The sequence below is a fragment of the Pinus tabuliformis genome, chromosome 9 (genome assembly GCF_031772625.1).
Source record: "Pinus tabuliformis cultivar Carrire ecotype Pingquan chromosome 9, CPIR1, whole genome shotgun sequence".
Taxonomy (NCBI): domain Eukaryota; kingdom Viridiplantae; phylum Streptophyta; class Pinopsida; order Pinales; family Pinaceae; genus Pinus; species Pinus tabuliformis.
The window spans coordinates 927,360,987-927,380,389 of NC_142307.1; the positions used below are offsets into that span (position 1 = coordinate 927,360,987).

The 19,403-nt window shown below is 36.0% G+C and overlaps 1 pseudogene; it reads right to left on the reverse strand.

Moving 5' to 3' along the window:
• Positions 1 to 8,861: 8,861 nt before the first annotated feature.
• The window catches only part of LOC149151789 (putative methyltransferase PMT21), a 35,315-nt pseudogene continuing 24,773 nt past the window's right edge, over positions 8,862 to 19,403 (reverse strand).

Sequence of the window (19,403 nt, forward strand, 5' to 3'; positions counted from 1 at the left end):
CTTCAGGTTGCTTCATGTAGATCTCCTCTTCTAGATCCCCGTGAAGAAATGATGTCTTCACATCCATCTATTCTACCTCAAAATCAAAAGTGGCAACAATAGATAAAAGTAATCTAATAGAGGTTACCTTGGCAACAGGAGAAAAAATATCACCAAAATCAATTCCCGACACCTGGGAATAAACTTTTGCTACCAATCGAGGTTTGTATTTCTCCACCTTTCCTTCTGCATTTGTCTTCTTCTTGAACACCCTTGAAAATAGCAACAAGAAATGCTAAAAATAGAAGTGCTAAAAATAACACTGCTATAAATAGCAGTTTCGATACCAGTGCTGGATCGAGAAACAGGGAATAAATTAATTAATTCACCATGAGTTAATTAGTTGTGAAAAATCAAACATGAAGTCTATGTGGGGACATGCAACAATTTCTCCATTAATTGAGGAATTTATCCATTTGTTAAAGAGATAAGGATGAGTTCTGATTTGAGTTGTAATTAGTTGTCCCAGTTAACTGAGTAAAGTCCAGTTCAATTGATTTAAACAGTTTGTTTAAACTAATGTGAGTTCATTTAGTTAATGCATGCTTGCATATAACTGCCGCACTTCGAGAAAATTGAATATTCTCTCATGAATAACTCATGCATGTCAGTTCAGACAGAGACTGAGTTGAGATCAGAGGAGGGACAGTGTACTATCAGTTGGATGGATTTTTGCTATAAAGGTAGCTCATCCATAGAGAAGGATTTATCTCCTTCAGGATTACGCAGTTAGATCAGAGGTTAGTGAGTGTGTGAAGAAGCCAATTCACACAAGTGACAGCACTAAACCCCAAGGAAAATTACGCAAAGAAATAGGAGGCTTGGAGAGCAGAGGAGAAGGTTTGGGAGAGGACTTTGACTGTCTATGAGTAGCAGAGGGATTGCAAAGAGAGCTGGATAGCTTGTGAGCTGATGCTTTTTGTAATCCAGACTATATTTCCACTTGTATGATAATACAAAGTTGGGGTTTTATGTTGAAGCTTTCCCCTGATTATTTCTTATGCGTTATGTGGGATTGATTTCTTCTTATTAGTTATATGTGTTCTATTGATCTTGCTCATATTCGATTAAGCTTCCACAAAGTTTGTTGTAGAAGTAGATCTTGTATTTTTCTTTAGTATATTGCATAATCTGTTGATCTACGGTGGGTATTTCTACAACACCCATTTTCTGCCAATGGGTTTCCTTCCAACTAGCAACTCCACTAGATCCCAAGCCTCATTTTTGTGCAAAGATGCCATTTCATCAACCATGGCCTCTTTCCAAAGTTTTCCATCCTCTGAATCTACTGCTTCCTTCACAGTTCTACGATCATCATCAGTAATAGATAAAGAAAAATTTGAACAGAAAGAAGATGGACTATATTTTTCTAGCTACCTTATTTCTCGAACTAATCTTCTCACACCCTAAGTTTGTGGCTCTTCATCTTCTGATTCCTCCTCTGCTGTAGAGTGTGATTCTTCCTCCTTTAGCTCAAATTCTATCTTCTCAGGTTCCTTTGGTTGGACTTCATGTTTAATAAAATCTTTCACCTCTCTAAACACCACATCTTGGTTGTACACAATCTTCCTCGTTACTAGGTTCCAAAGCTTATAACCCTTTAAAACATCCTTATACTCAATAAAGATTCACTTTTTAGATTTACTATCCAACTTGGTTCATTTCTCCTTTGGAACATGTACATATGCATCACATCCAAATACCCTCAGATGTGAAAGACAAGGTTTCTTACAAGTCCATACCTCTTGTGGAGTGTTATCCTCCAACGCTAATGAAGGTGATCTATTAACTAGGTAACATGCTATCTCCACCACCTCTGCCCAGAATTCCTATCCTAACCCGGCACCACTGAGCATGCTTCTTTCCCTTTCCATGAACATCTTGTTGATTCTTTCTACAAATCCATTTTGTTGAGGTGTATATGGAGTAGTCTACTACCATTCTATACCACACTTCTTATAGAATTCTTCAAATTCCTTACTACAAAACTCTCCACCGTTATCTGTCCTCGGCACCTTTATCTTCTTCTCTGTTTGTTTTTCCACCAAAGCCTTAAATTCTTTAAACCTGTCAAAGAATTAAGATTTCTTCTCAACAAAATATATCCATGTACTCCTTGAGAAGTCATATATAAATGATACATAGTACACAAACATACTCAGTGATGGAACCTTCACAGGTCCAAACACATCACTGTGCACAAGCTCTAAAATCTGTTTCGCCCTCTTACCACCAAAGGGGAAACTCACCCAATTCTGCTTCCCATATACACAATTTTCATAGAAATAAAAATCCAGAGAGATTTTACTCATACTTTCTACCACACCTTTACCATGAAGTATTCGAAGGCCCTTCTCTCCAATATATCCAAGCCATTGATTCAACAGCATGGTCTTCTCTCCAGAGACCACTAGATTTTCTGTTCCACTTTCAGGAACCACAGAACTGTTGCACCCATCAACAACAGTGCTACCTTGCAGCTTGTGCAGAGTTCCAATCCGAACTCCCCGCATCAATACCTGTGCCCCTTCAACCATCTTGCAAGTATCCTTCTCAGACATTTTTTTTACACCTGCACCATCCATCTTGCTTACAAAAATCAATTTTCTGGCCAATGCAGGAATATGTAGAACACTCGAAAGTGTTCTAACCGTTCCACCTTGCAAATTCAACTTTACTTTTCCATAACCAACGATTCTAGCCTTCCTATCACCCAATAAGAAGACATCACCACCATCGTATTTCTCATACTCGCAGAACCACTCTCTATGGGGAGTGAAGTGAAAGGATGCACTTGAGTCAATCAACCATGCCTCATGATCTACATGTGTACTTGAAGAAGCCAAGTACACATCCCCACCTTCATTTGAGGTGGTTTTTGCCTCTGCAGAAGGAGCATCATCAGATCCCTTTCCTTTATCAACAACTTCAGATTTACAATCCCTTTTGTAGTGCCCTTCCTTTCTGCATTACGAGCACACCACCTTTACAGGTTTTCCTAGAGATTTAGATCTCCCTCTAGATTTAGATCTCCCACTCGATGACTTATTTTTGTTTCTATTCTAGGACTGTTCTCGTACAGATAAGGCATCACCATTATGGCTCTCCATATTTTGCTGTCTCATCTCCTCCGTCAGCAAGGATGAGACTATTTCATCAAACTGCAAAGCATTTGTATTGCTACCTATTGCAATAACTAGACTATCCCATGAATCTCGTAGAGAACATAATAAACTGATGCACTTAATGCTCTATCACTGTGTCTCCATCTTTCATCCTCAAGTTATACAACTTTTTCCGTATTAACAGTTTATTCACCAGAGACTTAGATTGGTACAAAGTCCCTAACTTGTCCCACAAAGCCTTCATCGTAGCTTCCCCTGATACATTCAGAAATACTAAATCTGAGACACACAATCGTATTGTGCTTTTTGCCTTCCAAACCAACTTCTTCCATTCTTCATCAGACACTCCCGTTGGTTTAGTACCCGTATCTACCGTGATCCACTGATATTTATCCAACAACAGATCCTCCATATTGAGTTTCCCTAACTCAAAACTCTGACCACTAAATTTCTCGATGTCTATCTTTCCACTGCTCACCATCTTCTTTCACCACCAAAATCAATCTCGCAGATCTCCCACTGAACAGGGTCTACCACATGCCCGAGAAAAACCCCTCAGCAACAAAGGCATCCCTTTGAATCCAGAATAGCTCTGATACCAAATGTAGGCTTTAATCCCGTACAAAAATTACCTGCATACGAATTCTAAAACACAAAAAATAAATAATGCTAGAGCATAAGACATAAAACACATATACACATAGATTTCCCCTAGATTCGAAAACCAGGACTACCATCTTGATTTTTCATTATGTTCCTTTCAATGTTACAATACATATTTATACATGCCGAAGCATCCAATACCATGGACCGAAAACCATCGCGTCCAAAACCATGTGTGAAAAATCATGCACAAAACCATAGGTAAGTCCGCCCAACCTAACATAGGTTCCAAAAACAAAATTTTCCGGGGCGTTGCCCCAAACCCCATATAATGGGGTTACTTGCACCCCTCAAACCCGTTGTGACTCCCCCTGCTACGCAATCGGCAACGAGGGGGGCTGTGCCCCCCTTCTAAACCCCCAGTTAACTACATGGGCTAGTTGTGGAAAGAATATAACACAACCCAACATCTAATGCTTTAAGAAGTCAATCCATCATCTTACAAAAAAAATATTATTACAACTTTCACAAATGGTTGTCTCAAGATAGATGAGCAAATATTGTTGTAAGTATAGTGTACACCACCCTTTCCATGACATCAAAGGTAATTCAATAAGCTTTAACTACATGTCCACCTGTAATAAGAGGAAAAACATAAGGAATGCCCCAACTTACACAAATGGCCATTGTGGACTCCAACGCAACAGAGTAAGTGTGAAGCATGGGGTTATGGTTGAGGCTTGAGTGTCACTAGTTAAAAAAACACACTAACAACAATAATAATACCTTTCATTATGGAAAATTTCAATGCATGAGGATGAATCCCAAAAATGACAGATCTAAAAAAATAATCTTTCTCAACAGACTCAAAGGTCAATCCACTGGCCGGCATGGGTGGGGAATGTGCTTGATCCTCGGGGGGAAATAGAAATAGTTGTGGGTGGGGTCTAGGGAGGAATCAAATAATTGATCAATTGGTCATCATAGGAGATTCTTCTCTTATTATGAGATACATGCCAACTTTATCCAGTCTAGTGGTTCTTAATCGTGCAAGAATAATCTAATGAATCAAACGATAGGAAGAAAAGGTTTGATTTCATTGATTTATACCATGTGCTAAGAGGACTAAACCAGAAGGTAGATCACTCAACAAATGCAGCATCTTTCCTACAAGCTAGAAAACTAGTTAAAAATGGAAGGAACACCACTCCTCATTGTCCCTATACCATGAGCTCTAATTATGATTTATTCAAAATTTAATGTGCAAGACAGAAAATCAATATCACAGTTCATATGTCAAGACAAGAAGAGGCCTGCAAGCTTGTGGCAAGGATGAGCATCAATATTCCTGTATACAAAAGGGTGTGACCATCAAATACTAGAGAAGATTGTTTTTAACATGCCAGTTAGCTCCACAATGGAAAATGTAGATGGAAGTGACCTATTGAATGGGTTTTTGTATTGTCATTTCTAAATATTCTGCAACTCTTCCTATTGGGCAATATATGGAAGGAAGTATGTCATATCCTTATCCATCCTTCTCTTGGGATTAGTGGCAGACATCAAGAAGGTATATTCATAGGGCAATGACCACTCTGTATTTTAATGGATGCAAGATAAATCTTAAGAAATAAGGCAACTCATCAAGATCCACTCCTCCAACTTCAGAATGACAAGCCAATTGATATTACAAGAGGAGACTCAGTGCTTGATACACCGAGATGTTAGAAATAGTAAACTTACAAAAAAATCAAAATGGCTAGCTACAGACAGATTGTGAAAGGACTCAGTGTTTCGTTCAACCGTGAAGAAATATCTGCTATGGGATTTTTATGACAAAATCTTTCAGCTTAGTGAAAAAAATTTCACTATTGAATTTCCACAACCTTGGGTCTAGGTTAGAGTCTTAAAATCATTGACGCTATCAAACCAGGAATCTCAACCATAAACTACTTTGCACAGCAAAAATATAAAGCAGTAAATCACATATGCATAGAACATAGACAACTTTTTAATTTTTCAACCCAACTTTGTTATACTAACAACATGTAATACAAAAGTCTAGGGCTCCCGTACTAGGGATAATGGCCCTCATACATCCACTAGTACAAGACAAGATACTCTGACCATATGATTTTTGTGTTCTCCCTCAGCTCCTCTTGGTCATACCCTATACCTGCCCGGTCCTTCGGCTCCCGATCTACAACTCCTGCCTCTCTTAATGCTCCAAGTCCATCTGGCCACTGAACCTATGAGGGCCATATTAACAACAATAAATAGAATAAAAAAAGGAACAATTCTTTTTCCATTATTTCAAGCTTCAGTGTTGGTATATCCTATGTAGAAACAAACAGAAAGGTCAAGGGCGGAAACTCCAAATTAGAATGATGAGATGAGCGGAAAAGGTGTATTCATATGGAAAAACTAGCTATGAAAAAGCATTTGTCATTTGCTTCATAAAGCATTCCATCAATCAATTTCTGAATGGATGTTGATACATTCATTGAGTGGATAGTATTTTCAGAATGACAAATGGCATTCAGAATAAATACTTAGAAATACAATAATAGCATCTTCACTTTATGACTATAGATAAGATAGCTGACAAATTGTTATAAATGTAGGAATTCATGGAAAATTAATGCCAAAAAAGTACATTATTTTCTAAGACAATTGAGACCCTTCATACCTAAGGTAACTAACCTCCTCAAGACACCTCATCTGCCTTTCTCTTCTTCGAAAGCAGTTACACTAAAGAAGACTGGAACTTAGAATACAAGAGGGGATAAAGGACAGAATTGAAGACTTTGCAAAGATTTTGAGTTTTGAAACATGTAGGTTCAATTTCTCTAATGCCCAAGGGGCCATTGTATTCACCAAATATCTAACCATGTACCAGAAGATTTACGCCCCTTTTTACAGAATTTGTATCCTAGTTTTTGTATGTTTTCTTATTTAATCAAGAAATTTTTCCCAATTGGAAAATAATTCAACTTCATAGACACAATATAGATTTCAAGGGGATAGAATGGAAAACAAACACGCTGAAGACTGCGTTCATCTTCACTAGCATTTTTTTTGGCATTTTCCTTGTCCTCAATGCACTGATCTAAGGTGAAGAGCCCTCTAGTGTTGTACCAATTGGGACAATGGCTACTTTGGTATTTTTATGGTTTGTGATATCTGTGTATTTGGTCTTTGTTGGTAGTTACTTTGGCTATAAGAAACCTATAATTAAAGATATTGTTAAGACAAATAAATTCCCAGGTAGATTCCAGAGCAGGCATGGTACATGCAACCAGTTTTCTTAGTACTCATTGGAGGCATATTACCCTTTGGTGTAGTTTTCATTGAATTATTCTTCATCTTAACATCTATTTGGCTACATCAATTTTATAACATTTTTGGGTTTCTGTTCATTGTCTTTGTTATCATTATTGTTACTTCTACAAAGATCACTATTTTCCTCTGTACTTTCAGTTGTCTAGTGAGGACTACCACTGGTGGTGGAGAGCTTATATAACTTCAGGCTCATCTGCACTTTACCTATTCCTGTAGGCTACATTCTACTTCTTCACCAAGATGGAGATTACGAACCTTGACTTTGGTATTCTATACTTCGGCTACATGACAATTATCGCATATTCTTTCTTTGTATTGACAGGTACAGTTTGTTTCTATGCATGCTTATGGTTTTTACATCCCATTTATGCTTCAGTGAAGGTTGAATGAATTTACATGTTGTAGCCAAATTTTCCTCAAGGCTCAAATTTGCATTTGAGTAGAATCAGGTGGTAGAATGCTAAATGTGCATTCTTTGCTCTAGTGTTTAGGAAAATAGAATAGGAATTTTGTTGTGCTAGCAAGAGGAGATCTTTAGGTGGATATCATAAATATCACCTATTAGTTGGGTATCATGAGTTCATCATGTCAGATATGCCTATCAAGGCATTTGAAAACCTATAAAGATGAACAGAAAATGAAATTTGAAAAACTATGAGATTGATAAATGTAAGGCATGGAGCTATTTTGATGGAGTTTCTCAAGGTATTATTGGAAAATATGGAGGAGGATACAATATAATTATTGGAGACAACCATTTTGTTTCTTTAAAGGCAACCGACAGGGTTGAGACTAATAACACAGTAGAGATATTTGCACTTTGTTGATGCTAAAAATTGTTGTTGAAAGAGGTATAAACTTTTCTTGGATAAAGGATAATTCCAAGTTCATTATAGAATGGGAAAATGGTAATTACAGGGTTATTTCTAGGGCTATGAGTAGATGTATTCAAGATATCAAAATGAAGTGCATAATATTTAATCTTTACAGAGAGCCTTAGACTACCAAGAAGATGAAAAGCTCTAATGTGGAAGACCAAATTCATCCCTCTCAGACAGTGCTCTCATTTCTTCCCTCCCTTTACCTTCAAAATCACCCCAGGCTTCATACTCTAGTCATGCAAGTCCATTTCCTATAGCTATCTAGGCATTAAAATGATCCAATAAGTACTTTCATGGCTTGCTCTTTTTACAACGCATCACTGGGCACCTGTTTGTATCATAAGACACAAGAAATGAAAGTAATAACAGAGTTCTAAAACATTGTAGCAAAGGGTTTTGGCATTATAAAATCCCTTCGTCATGAAAACTGCAAATATAAATAACACCTAACTACCCACCTTAGAGCTTCAAGATAAAAAGAATGGATTTGATTCAATATAGTAGTTCTAATATTCAGTATTAGGCCTCCCAAACACCAGGGGAATAAATAACTTGACATCTTGGGAAAAGGAAATGGATCACTAAATTTCACTGACATGATATATAATGGCTAGAAAATGCATCCTATCAACATATACCTTCACAGCCAAGCACTCACTTTAATGCCAGATTGATTGGATAGAATAGGAATAGAGGCTTTGAAATTTCAAGGTTTGATTTATCATTAAGAAGAAACTTTTGAAGACCTCCAATCCTTTTTCTGACAAATGAGAAATTTTTCATCCCCATTCTTAGCATCCTAAGTGTCCCTCTAGTGGTAATTCCATCTCATTCCTGTGGCTAGATTCTTGACACTATAGAAATAATGGGGTCATTCACGCATTATGACATAGCCAACAGGTCTTAATATACGGTCCATTTCCAACAAGACATATTTCATCTCATATCTGTTTCACAAAATACACATAATCAATAATCAAATGTACTTTTTCCTCATTCAAGGTCATCAGGATTAAAAAACCAACATTTAGCACCACTTGATAGAAAATTATGTACCTACCTGTGACTTTATACACTGAAAATACCATCAACATGTAGGAGATCATATGTTCTTGGATAGGTTGAAAATTTCTTACACCTAAACAACACAAGCCTCAAGTATTAGTGAAGATAATGGTGTTGAGCACATCATTTTGCCTAATCAAACATCGAGAGGAAGAAACTTACCAATCATTATATGTACCAATTAGTCCTCGGCCATAAACAACATTCAAGGAATTTATACCATAAGAGGAAACCAAATTCATGACCCACAGAAGATAATCTATCAGTGCTACAACAAAACCCCCATAAAGAGTGTTCATATCCATAACATTTCTTATTTTATCTATTTCAAGATTAGGTACCACTATCTGTAATGGTTAATGTGCACCATGCACTGAGTTGTATCATTTCTAAAAGTGCGATCACTGCCCCCAAAAAATGTATGGACCCACATTGGAGTTTGTCCTACTCCTAACTGCTTGAAGTTGGGATTTGGTTTTACTACACAAGACCGCATGGGAACATACCAGGTAGCATCTGGTTCAATTTTGTCATCACATTCAAGGGGGTAAATTATTTTTTCATGGGTAGTGTAGCAACCATTGTCCAAAGATTTTTGCCATACAACAATGTCATTTGTTTCATTGTATAGTTTATTGCACATCTTGTTCAAAAGACCTTGAAGGGCATCATAGTCAACCTTTTGCTCCTCTATAGTTGTGCCCCATCAATGCCATCTATTTTCATAGTTTATTGGTGCTCCATATAGGACCCAAAATCCTCCTGGTTGCAGTACTCGATCTATTTCCATAAGGTAGGCTCTACCTGCATCAACAAAACTTCACTCAACGAATAGCTACCAAGATCCCATAAAATTTAAAGAATTCAAGAGAAATCAAGGATAATTTTGATAAATGAAACTAATTCAAACACCTTAGCTGGATCATGTTCCCTATGTCTTCCAGGGAAATTATTGTTTTCATAAAATCACTCTCTTACTAAATCAGTGAACAAAACCCACTAAACTGAATAGGAATATCAATCTAAAATGCTTTGCAGCCATAACATTTAATTGAATTGAAATAAATACATGAAATTAAAATAATTGTAAGTACTTTAATTAAATAATTAGTATCGGATTAATGGTTAAGAACATGTGTTTTCTCATAAAAAATCACTACTTCAAATCCAAAGAAATAGAGTATGTACACCTTCCTAAACTATAACAATCAAATCAAAAGTGAATATGAAAATTTATATTCAATAAATAAGGAAAAGGGAATGAAATATTTTTCATTTGGGAAAGTATTGAAGAATAAGAATAAGAAACTGATTGGGAGCTGGGTGGAAGTCCCCTACACTTAGTTGCAGTAGCACTTATACTCTCGCCACTGGTTATTCATATTGATTGTGCAATAAGAATGAAACTATATTTATTTTTATCAAGTAATGATTTGCAAATTGTTGTTCTAACTTTATCCATGTTAATTTGAGTACTTCTAAGCCATTACACAATCTAGAACACAATGAAAATTTAGAAGGTATCATCAAACATAGCAAAATTTGTCCATGGAATGAGACATTAAGAGTAGGGAGCCATGTCAAATCCATTGGATGGATAAGGAAGTTGTTCTGTAGAGATGATACACAACATTGCAGGAACACCCTGTTCAAGTGTAAACTGCACTTGCGCTTCATGACTGTCTCTAGGCGTCATTGACATTGTAATAATTCCACAATCCATCAAATTACCACCCCAACTGGCAACCTAAACAGAAAGTATTCTCTTATATAAGTAAGGACATGTATACTTATATAGTAGATCTCACAAGTCATATTCAAATAACATAACTATGAACATTTACATTAAGTAAATTATTTTGATCTTTATCATGTAAGATACAGAAATATACATATCACGACAAGCAATAGAAATTACAAATAGATTAAAGAATAGTGGATGTAAGGCTATCTGAGAATCGACTTCTAGAAAAGACTTGTAATTCTACAACTATTCTTTGTGAATTACCATGTCAACATGTTCACTAAGGCCTAATTGTATAAATCCACCTGCTCACAGCTAGTAGGAGGGAAGAGAAATATCTCTCTAATAGAATGTTTACTATTAAACTTAGCTTAAGAGCAAGTTCAAATGTTATGTAAAGTAAAATGATGCATAGAAAAATAACTTTAGATCAATTCCTATTAATCCTCTTGCTTCTGACATGAAAATTTCTGTTAGCTTTCTTTTGATATTCTGGATGTCTGACACTCTCAGGTATAGTGAACATCATAAGGTGGATCAACCATGTGTGTTGATGGTGCATCCATTAGTTTAACTTGACTCTATATTCCTTGTTGTTGTTTATGGAGTATACTTCCTTCATAACCTGACTATGACATGTGATCGACAATATAAACTTAGAAAGGTATCAAAGACTGGATTCATTTTGGTAAAACTATTGACACTAGTTAGAATGTTACCCACCGCAAATCCAGTATCAAGTGCAGTTCGCACTGTTCCATATTTCATTCATAGGACCAACTCTTCCATATGATCCACATATTCACCGACTCCATTGGGAAACATTGTAACTCCTCACGGCAAGAGGAATCTCTCCTGTTCCTTACTCAACCAATGCAGATTTGATTTTTCATTATTGATCCATTCAAAGGGGACATTCTTGTGCCAATAACAACATTTAAGAAGCAGTAAGTCCGGAAACAATGCCAAAGTATTATCATAGAACCTCTACAACATTTGGGTGAAACAATATCAAAAGGTTTACATTTGGAGTTCGAGTGGGGAAACCTATAACAAAAGTCTTACATGCTTATATCTGAGTGGGGTCTCAAAGAGATATGTATGAAAACCATTGCAAAGAACCAGACTTCTCCATAATCATCACCATCATCTTGCATGCCAACATAATACCATATTATAGGAGGTCCAGGATCCAATATGGTACTCTTGACTTTGTCAAGACAAAAGGTAAGATATGAAATAAAGACACTAAGCTTTTGCTTCTCCAATATCCTTGAATGAATGAGGCACATTCCTTTCACTCATAGAAATGTGGTTTCTTTAAGATCATTTTTCCATTAATACTCGAGAGTTCATAGTTAAAAAAATCTTAAATAAATGTACTAGATAAGATAAGAAACAATCAACTACATAAAGAGTTAGGAAATTGGACATGCTTGAACTAAGGAATGTTGCAATGGCCATAGAGAAAGGTACACAAATGACAATAACATATAGGAAATTTCTATCATTTGAATTATCCTTTGTCAAAATAGGTGCTAGCATAACAAAGATCCACCATGGCAGCAATACACAGTAATAGGCCAAAATATATTCCGTTTGAATTTGCATTTTTGTCCCGACGAATTAGAAAGCCACTTTGTGGGTGGCATGGTCAACATTGACCAGAGGCCCCTATCCTTCCAAATAACAAATAATCAAGCATCAAAATTCACAAGTTTTCCCTTAAAAAAACCAGATAAGGTGGAGTAGTCACACCTTCATTCCATAATTGATTCTCCACGAGATACTGCAAAGAAATAGTAGGAAATTACAATGAATAGGTGGGGAACCCTTTACAGTTCATCATTCACAACATTCTACATGTTTTTCTTTTATCCTTTGTATCACTTTTGCTTGAATTAATTATTTGTTGCCCTACTTTTGATAACATCATTTTTCTTTTATTTCTTGTATGTTTACTATACAATCCACCTTGTAAATTGTTCCCCATGGAATAAAAAACTAATGTAGACTCACTCTCGTAAAAAGTAATTGAGGCATTGGAATATTATTCTTCATATCACCATAAAAGTCTAGGAAAAGCATACTTTTTCCATTAACACATATACATTCTGTACCAAAGCAGGGGAATGGGACCCAAAATAAACCAATGAACTTGTCATGGAGCTTATATCCTAATCTCTCTAATGATCCAACTATCTCCGGTGATTAAATTTTAGTGATATAAATATGCCAGAATAGTTAAACAATCTTCATTTAATATCAACCTAAAGGGAAGGTAGACTTAAAAACCCTGGATTTGGATTTAAAAAAAAATATTCATGTGCTGAGTGGAGACCTATATTTAACCATATAGTGCCACAAGACCTTAGGCTTGTACAATGAATCAATTCAAGTAGATGGAAAAATTTCCTTGACAATGGATATATACATTGGGATTAAATAAGTGATTGGATGCGGCATGCTGCTAGACTACAACAGGTGATCATATACTTATTTTGACTCAGGAAATTGCATGTTATTGTTACCATATGATCAAATGGAAATACTACTAGGGAATATGTATGTAGTAGCAATGCATACCTGAGAAAAAAACTCAATTTTTATGACTGGTGCACAAAACCATGAAAATAAACAATGTTGTGTGACTATGAGAATCACCACAATGTCATATTAGATACCATGCCAATTAAAGTTTCGTAAGCAACAAAACTTGTAGATATAATTTACTAATTAGGTTAATGCAGCTAGATCATATGAGATCTTTTGAGGATGCCTATATCAAGGTGATTTGTATAAGATTTGACTGAAGCATGTATGTTGTTCAAGCCTAAACATACAACAGTGAAATCTTGTTACCATGATCAGTTAGGTATGTGAGGACTAATACATGTTGATGAAATTCTCAGTAACCTAGACTAGACATTGGGAGCCTACGAGCAGCATAATACTTGTATGCTATTCTGCATGGGATGCCAATCCCAGCTTTCAATGCTTCCATTAGTATTCAAGAATGAATTAATCCATTGCTTAGGATATGGAATATGAGAGCAGTCTCCTAGTGCCACAGTTGAAGAGATATTCAACTTTGTTACGTATTCTGTGGTAGGAAGGAATTTTATTAATGAGGAACTCACCACTATTAAAATCAACAAATAGGGTCAAATTCCACTTTGGGTAGCTTATTTGAAGAAGGTAATTGTGTCATTGAATTCCTCTTTTAGAGAGGACCAAATTGACCTAAAGATCACCAATTTTGGACAAGGAGAGATATGTTTTTGGATTCAAGCCCACACATGTGAAATTTAACAACGTTGTCTTGGGTTTAATTAATCAAGTTGAACCACTCTCCATCTCCTATAAAAGGAAGTGGCCTCCAACCTCATTTTATACATACACATCTCTTGTTTTCTCCTCTTTGAAATAGTCACATAAGGAAGATGTCTCCTATGAATGAGGAAGGGAAAGGTTGTTTTGGGATGTTTGATGGGCCGAGTTCCTTAGGTAGGAGGCCAAGGCTATTAGGAGAAAGTCTAGGTTAATTTGATGCATGTTCTGGGTAGTGTTTATCCTCTTTTGCAAGCTAAGATCCTATAGGAAGGTAGCCACAGACTTCAGGGTAGTTCAGAATGTGTGTTGGGACTATTTTGTGTGGTATCTCTCTTCTTTAGGTAGGCCGCAACACTAAGAGGCTTCATTAGGTAGACCACAAGCCTAATAGTGCTTGGACAAGGGGCCAAAAAGGTTAGTAACAACCCAGGTAAGCTGCAGACCTTGTCTTATGGAAGCAGAAGGGTCTTGAGGCATGTTTGAGGGCTAGAATTAGTCTAGAAGGATGATTTGAATTGCTAGAAGGAAGGTCCCAGCCCTTGAAAGAAGTCTGGAGGTGAGAAAAGGAGTTATTGCAGTGATCTAATAAGCCCTAACTAGGGTTCATTTTTCTATAGAACTTCAAGCTCAAGAGGGATTATTTTGTTGATGCCATGACCATCGTTGACCATTAGATAGGGCACAATTTGTCTATTGTTGACAGAGTGCCAGAATTGCAGTTTTGATTGGGCCATCTATTTGTCTAAGGGAAGTGGTATTGGATCTTCAAATTGGCATGTCATTTTGACTTTGAATTATTGTACACTCTCTCTCTACTAAACATTTGACATTAATAATAAGAAGAATTGATCAAGGGTTTTCCCCATCTTGGGGTTTTTCCCTGGCTTGAGCCATATACTTATGTTCTCTTGTCTTGGCTTGTCTTCTACATTTATCATTTATGTTCTTTCTCCAGTTACTGTCAATGTGATAATGATTTATGTGATTGCTAATGGAAACAAAATGGATTGATAAATGGGCTAATATGGAACATTGAAGTAACTATCCTAAGAAAAGAACATGTTAAGCTAAAATTAACATGGTTTCAGAGCTCAGGTGAAGACAAGCCCAAGAAAGAGACAAAGAAATCACTAAAGATAAAGCCTTCATCACATCAAAAGACAGAGACATACCTAGGACCAAGCTCCTTATGGCATTAAGTCAAATTCTGGGCATGATCTCAAGCCATAGTCACTATGACTAGGACAAAAACCTAATCAAGAAGAGCGAAGACTTTTGAGGGGCATATAAACCCTGATCTAGAAGACCGAGGGGCTAATCTAATAGCCCACACACAAAGCTCAATTATTTGTCAAAGAAATCGTAGTCATGGGCACATCATATGAGATATGAAATCAATTTATGAGGACTAAATTCTCTGAGGTTCTTCATAGGTCTAAAATTTAGAATCATTGTGAATATATTATCTAAATTGTTGTTTGGAAAACATTTTGAAGTTGTCCTATCACTTGAGAAAGGAAGCAACCTTGTTTGAGTTTATTGAAGGCCTTTCAAGCTGAGATGAAAGAGTGATTTCTTTTTGTGATATAGCTCTGCATCTAGGGGAGTCTTGTCAATCTCAATATAGATCAAATCTCTCCCTTCAACAGGTAGTAATCTCTTTGTATTTGTTGACTTATTTTGAAGTAGTTTGAAGGTAATCCAAGCTCTGTTTAGGCAATTTTCCATGGAAGTTTATAACCTGATCTCGAAGCTCTTTCTTGAGGTCTTTCGCTCATTCTCAAGGTTAGTTTTGTGACTGTTCAAAGTGTTTCTAAGGCATGGTATAAGGGTTCTATATGACATACCTCTTAGCATTTTTTGACAAGTCATTTTGAAGCAAGCAATCAACCTCTTTAAGGAAACATCATCGCTTTTGTCGAAGATAGATATGGAAGAATTATATCGGCAATTTGTATAAGATACAGGCTAAAAATTCATTGACCTAGTACATCAAGGAATATTTCTGCCTCATTCAAAGGTATGTGTTGATTATGAAAAAATCAGATACCCTAACCTCTGTATTTAGGACAAAATCAAGGAAACCCTCTCAAGGACAACTTACCATAAATAATTTGATCTAAAACTAATGGTTATGTGATCCAAGATTTAAATCATTGTTTCACTCTATAATATTTATGATCAACAGATTATGCAATATACTAAAACACAATACAAGATCTACTTCTACAACACTTTGCGGAAGCTTAATCGAATTGAGAAAGATCAAGAGAACACATATAACTAAGAATGAGAAGTCAATCACACATAACATAGAAGAAATACTCTAAGGAAAGCCTCAAATAAAAAATTGGCTATCTATATTATCATACAAGTGGAAATATCTCAGGATTACACAAAGCTTTAGCTCACAAGCTATCTAGCTCTCAGTATAATCCCTCACTGCTGCTCATAGATAGTAAAAGGCTTCTCACAAACCTTCTCCTTTGCCCTCCAAGCCTCTTATTTCCTTGTGTAGTTTCTCCTTGGTCCTAAAGCTACCACCTATGTGTAATAATCCCTCACACATTCCTCTGACCTCTGAAATAACTGCATAAACCTGAAGGAGATAATTCATTCTGCATGGATGAGTTTCCTATATAGGAAAAATCCTACAACTGATAGTACATTGTCGCTTCCTCTGATCTCAACTGGGTCGCTGTTTGAACTGACACACATGAGTTATTTATGAGAAAATATTCAGTTATCTGAAGTGCAACAGTTACATGCATGCATGCATTAACTAACTCAACTCACAATTAATTCAACAAACTGTTTGAATTAATCTAATTGGACTTGACTCAGTTAACTGAGCCAACTAATTACAACTCATCCTTTTCTCTTAAACCGATGGATAAATTCCTTAATCAATGGGATAATTGTTGCATGTATTCACATAGAGTTCATGTTTGATTTTCTACAACTAACTAACTCATGGTGAATTAATTAATTATTTTACAAACAACTGCTAAGATCAAATTCGAATTTTACTTCTCAATTTTGTTCAGGGACTAACTAAAATTGGAATCTATCCCGAAATGCTATTTTTATGACTTTCATTTTTCATTTCTTGTTGCTATGTCCAACATTGGTACCCGAACTACTATTTATAGCAATTCTATTTTTAGCATTTCTTGTTTCCATTTTCAACACCTAGGACCAAGCTCCTTATGGCATTAAGTAAAATTTTGGGCAGGATCTCAAGCCATAGTCACTATGACTAGGACAAAAACCTAATCAAGAAGAGTGAAGACATTTGAGGGGCATATAAACCTTGATGTGGAAGACCAAGGGGCTAATCTAATAGCCCACACAAAAAGCTGAGTTATTTGTCAAAGAAATCACAGTCATGGGCACATCATATGAGGTCTGAAATCAATTTAGGAGGACTGAATTCTCTGAGTTTCTTCATAGGTCTGAAATTCAGAATCAATATGAATATATTATCTAAATTTTTGATTGGAAAACATTTTGAAGTTGTCCTCTCACTTGAGAAAGGAAGCAACCACGTCCGAGTTTATTGAAGGCCTTTCAAGCTGAGCTGAAAGAGTGATTTATTTCTGTTATATAGCTCTGCATCCAGGGGAGTCTTGTCAATCTCAATATAGATCAAATCTCTCCCTTGAACAAGAAGTAATCTCTTGGTATTTGTTGGCTTACTTTGTAGTTTGAAGGTAATCCAAGCTCTGTTTAGGCAATTTTCCATGGAATTTTATAACCTGATCTCGAACCTCTTTCTTGAGGTCTTTCACTCATTCTCAAGGTTAGTTTTGTGATTGTTCAAAGGGTTTATGAGGCCTGGTATAAGGGTTTTCTATGACATACCTCTTAGCATTATTTGACAAGTCATTTTGAAGCAAGCAATCAACCTCTTTAAGGTAGCATCATCACTTTTGTTCAAGACAGATATGGAAGAGTTATATCGGTAATTTGTACAAGATACAGGCTAAAAATTCATTGACCTGGTACATCAAGGAATATTTCTGCCTCATTCTAAGGTAAATGTTGATTCTGAAAAATTTAGATACCCTAACCTTTGTATTTAGGACAAAATCAAGGAAACCCTCTCAAGGACAACTTACCATAAATAATTTGATTTGAAACTAATGGTTATGTGATCCAAGATTTAAATCATTGTTTCACTCTAGAATCTTTATTGAAGTCTACAGTTGAAGGTCGATTTATGAGGTTGGAGATCTGTGTAGAAAATTTTGACTTTAATACAATCATATATGTTATTCAATAAATTCCTGAAGCCTTAATATGAATAAGAGTTACATTGAATTTAATTAAGACAAGTGCAGCTTGCCTATATTTGAACTCTAAGAGGGTTTAGTCACAACAAAATATGAAGCAAAACATTAACATTGAACTAAAGCAGTAAGGTTTTAATATGGCTAGTTCTTCTTCGTCTTGTTGGGAGTCTCCTCTCTAAAGGAAAATTAACAAAAGATAATCAATTCAATGGCAATTGTGAGAAAAAATTTCAATAGCAGACTTAAGGCATTCATACTTGGCATGTGTGAAGGCAGTTTCAATGACAACACATTAGGGCCAGTGGACTGTATGAAGCATGAATCCTCATCACAATGAAGAAAGCTATCAAAAGAAACTTCAGGCACTCCTATTGACATATAAATGACACATCACTCAAGGTATGACTGATTATAGGCATTAAAGTTGGTCTAGAGCATGAAGGTCTATTTATATTGCAAAATCTTATTAAGGTTTGTGGCATAAATGAACTAAAGACTGAAGCTAAGAAAATTTGTATGAGATTAAGGCTATTTTTTTGTTGATTAAAGCATATCCTTACAATCAGTATGAAAATACCTTGAGGGATCTTCAAAATAATTGTGGATAATCTCAAGCTTGTATAGTTGTGGCAAAGAGGTGTATAGTGAAGTGTGGATCACCAAACTTGAGGGCATTGTTAGTGATATACTTGGCAAGCATCTTAAAATACACAAGTGGCACATTTTGCAACAATAGACATCTTCAGGGATTATAGTAGCACATCGACAGACCTGAGGACTTGATGAGCAGCTGGTTAACTTTGCATCATTGTTGATTATGAGCTTATGATGCCACTAATATTCTATATGGTTGAGATCACTTCTCTTTCTCACCATACATTATATAGCAGATAACCTAAATTGGATTGAGAAATAAAGTGAAAGTTATATTGCAATACGTGATGAACATCGTATCTGGGCCACAACAAGTGTTCAC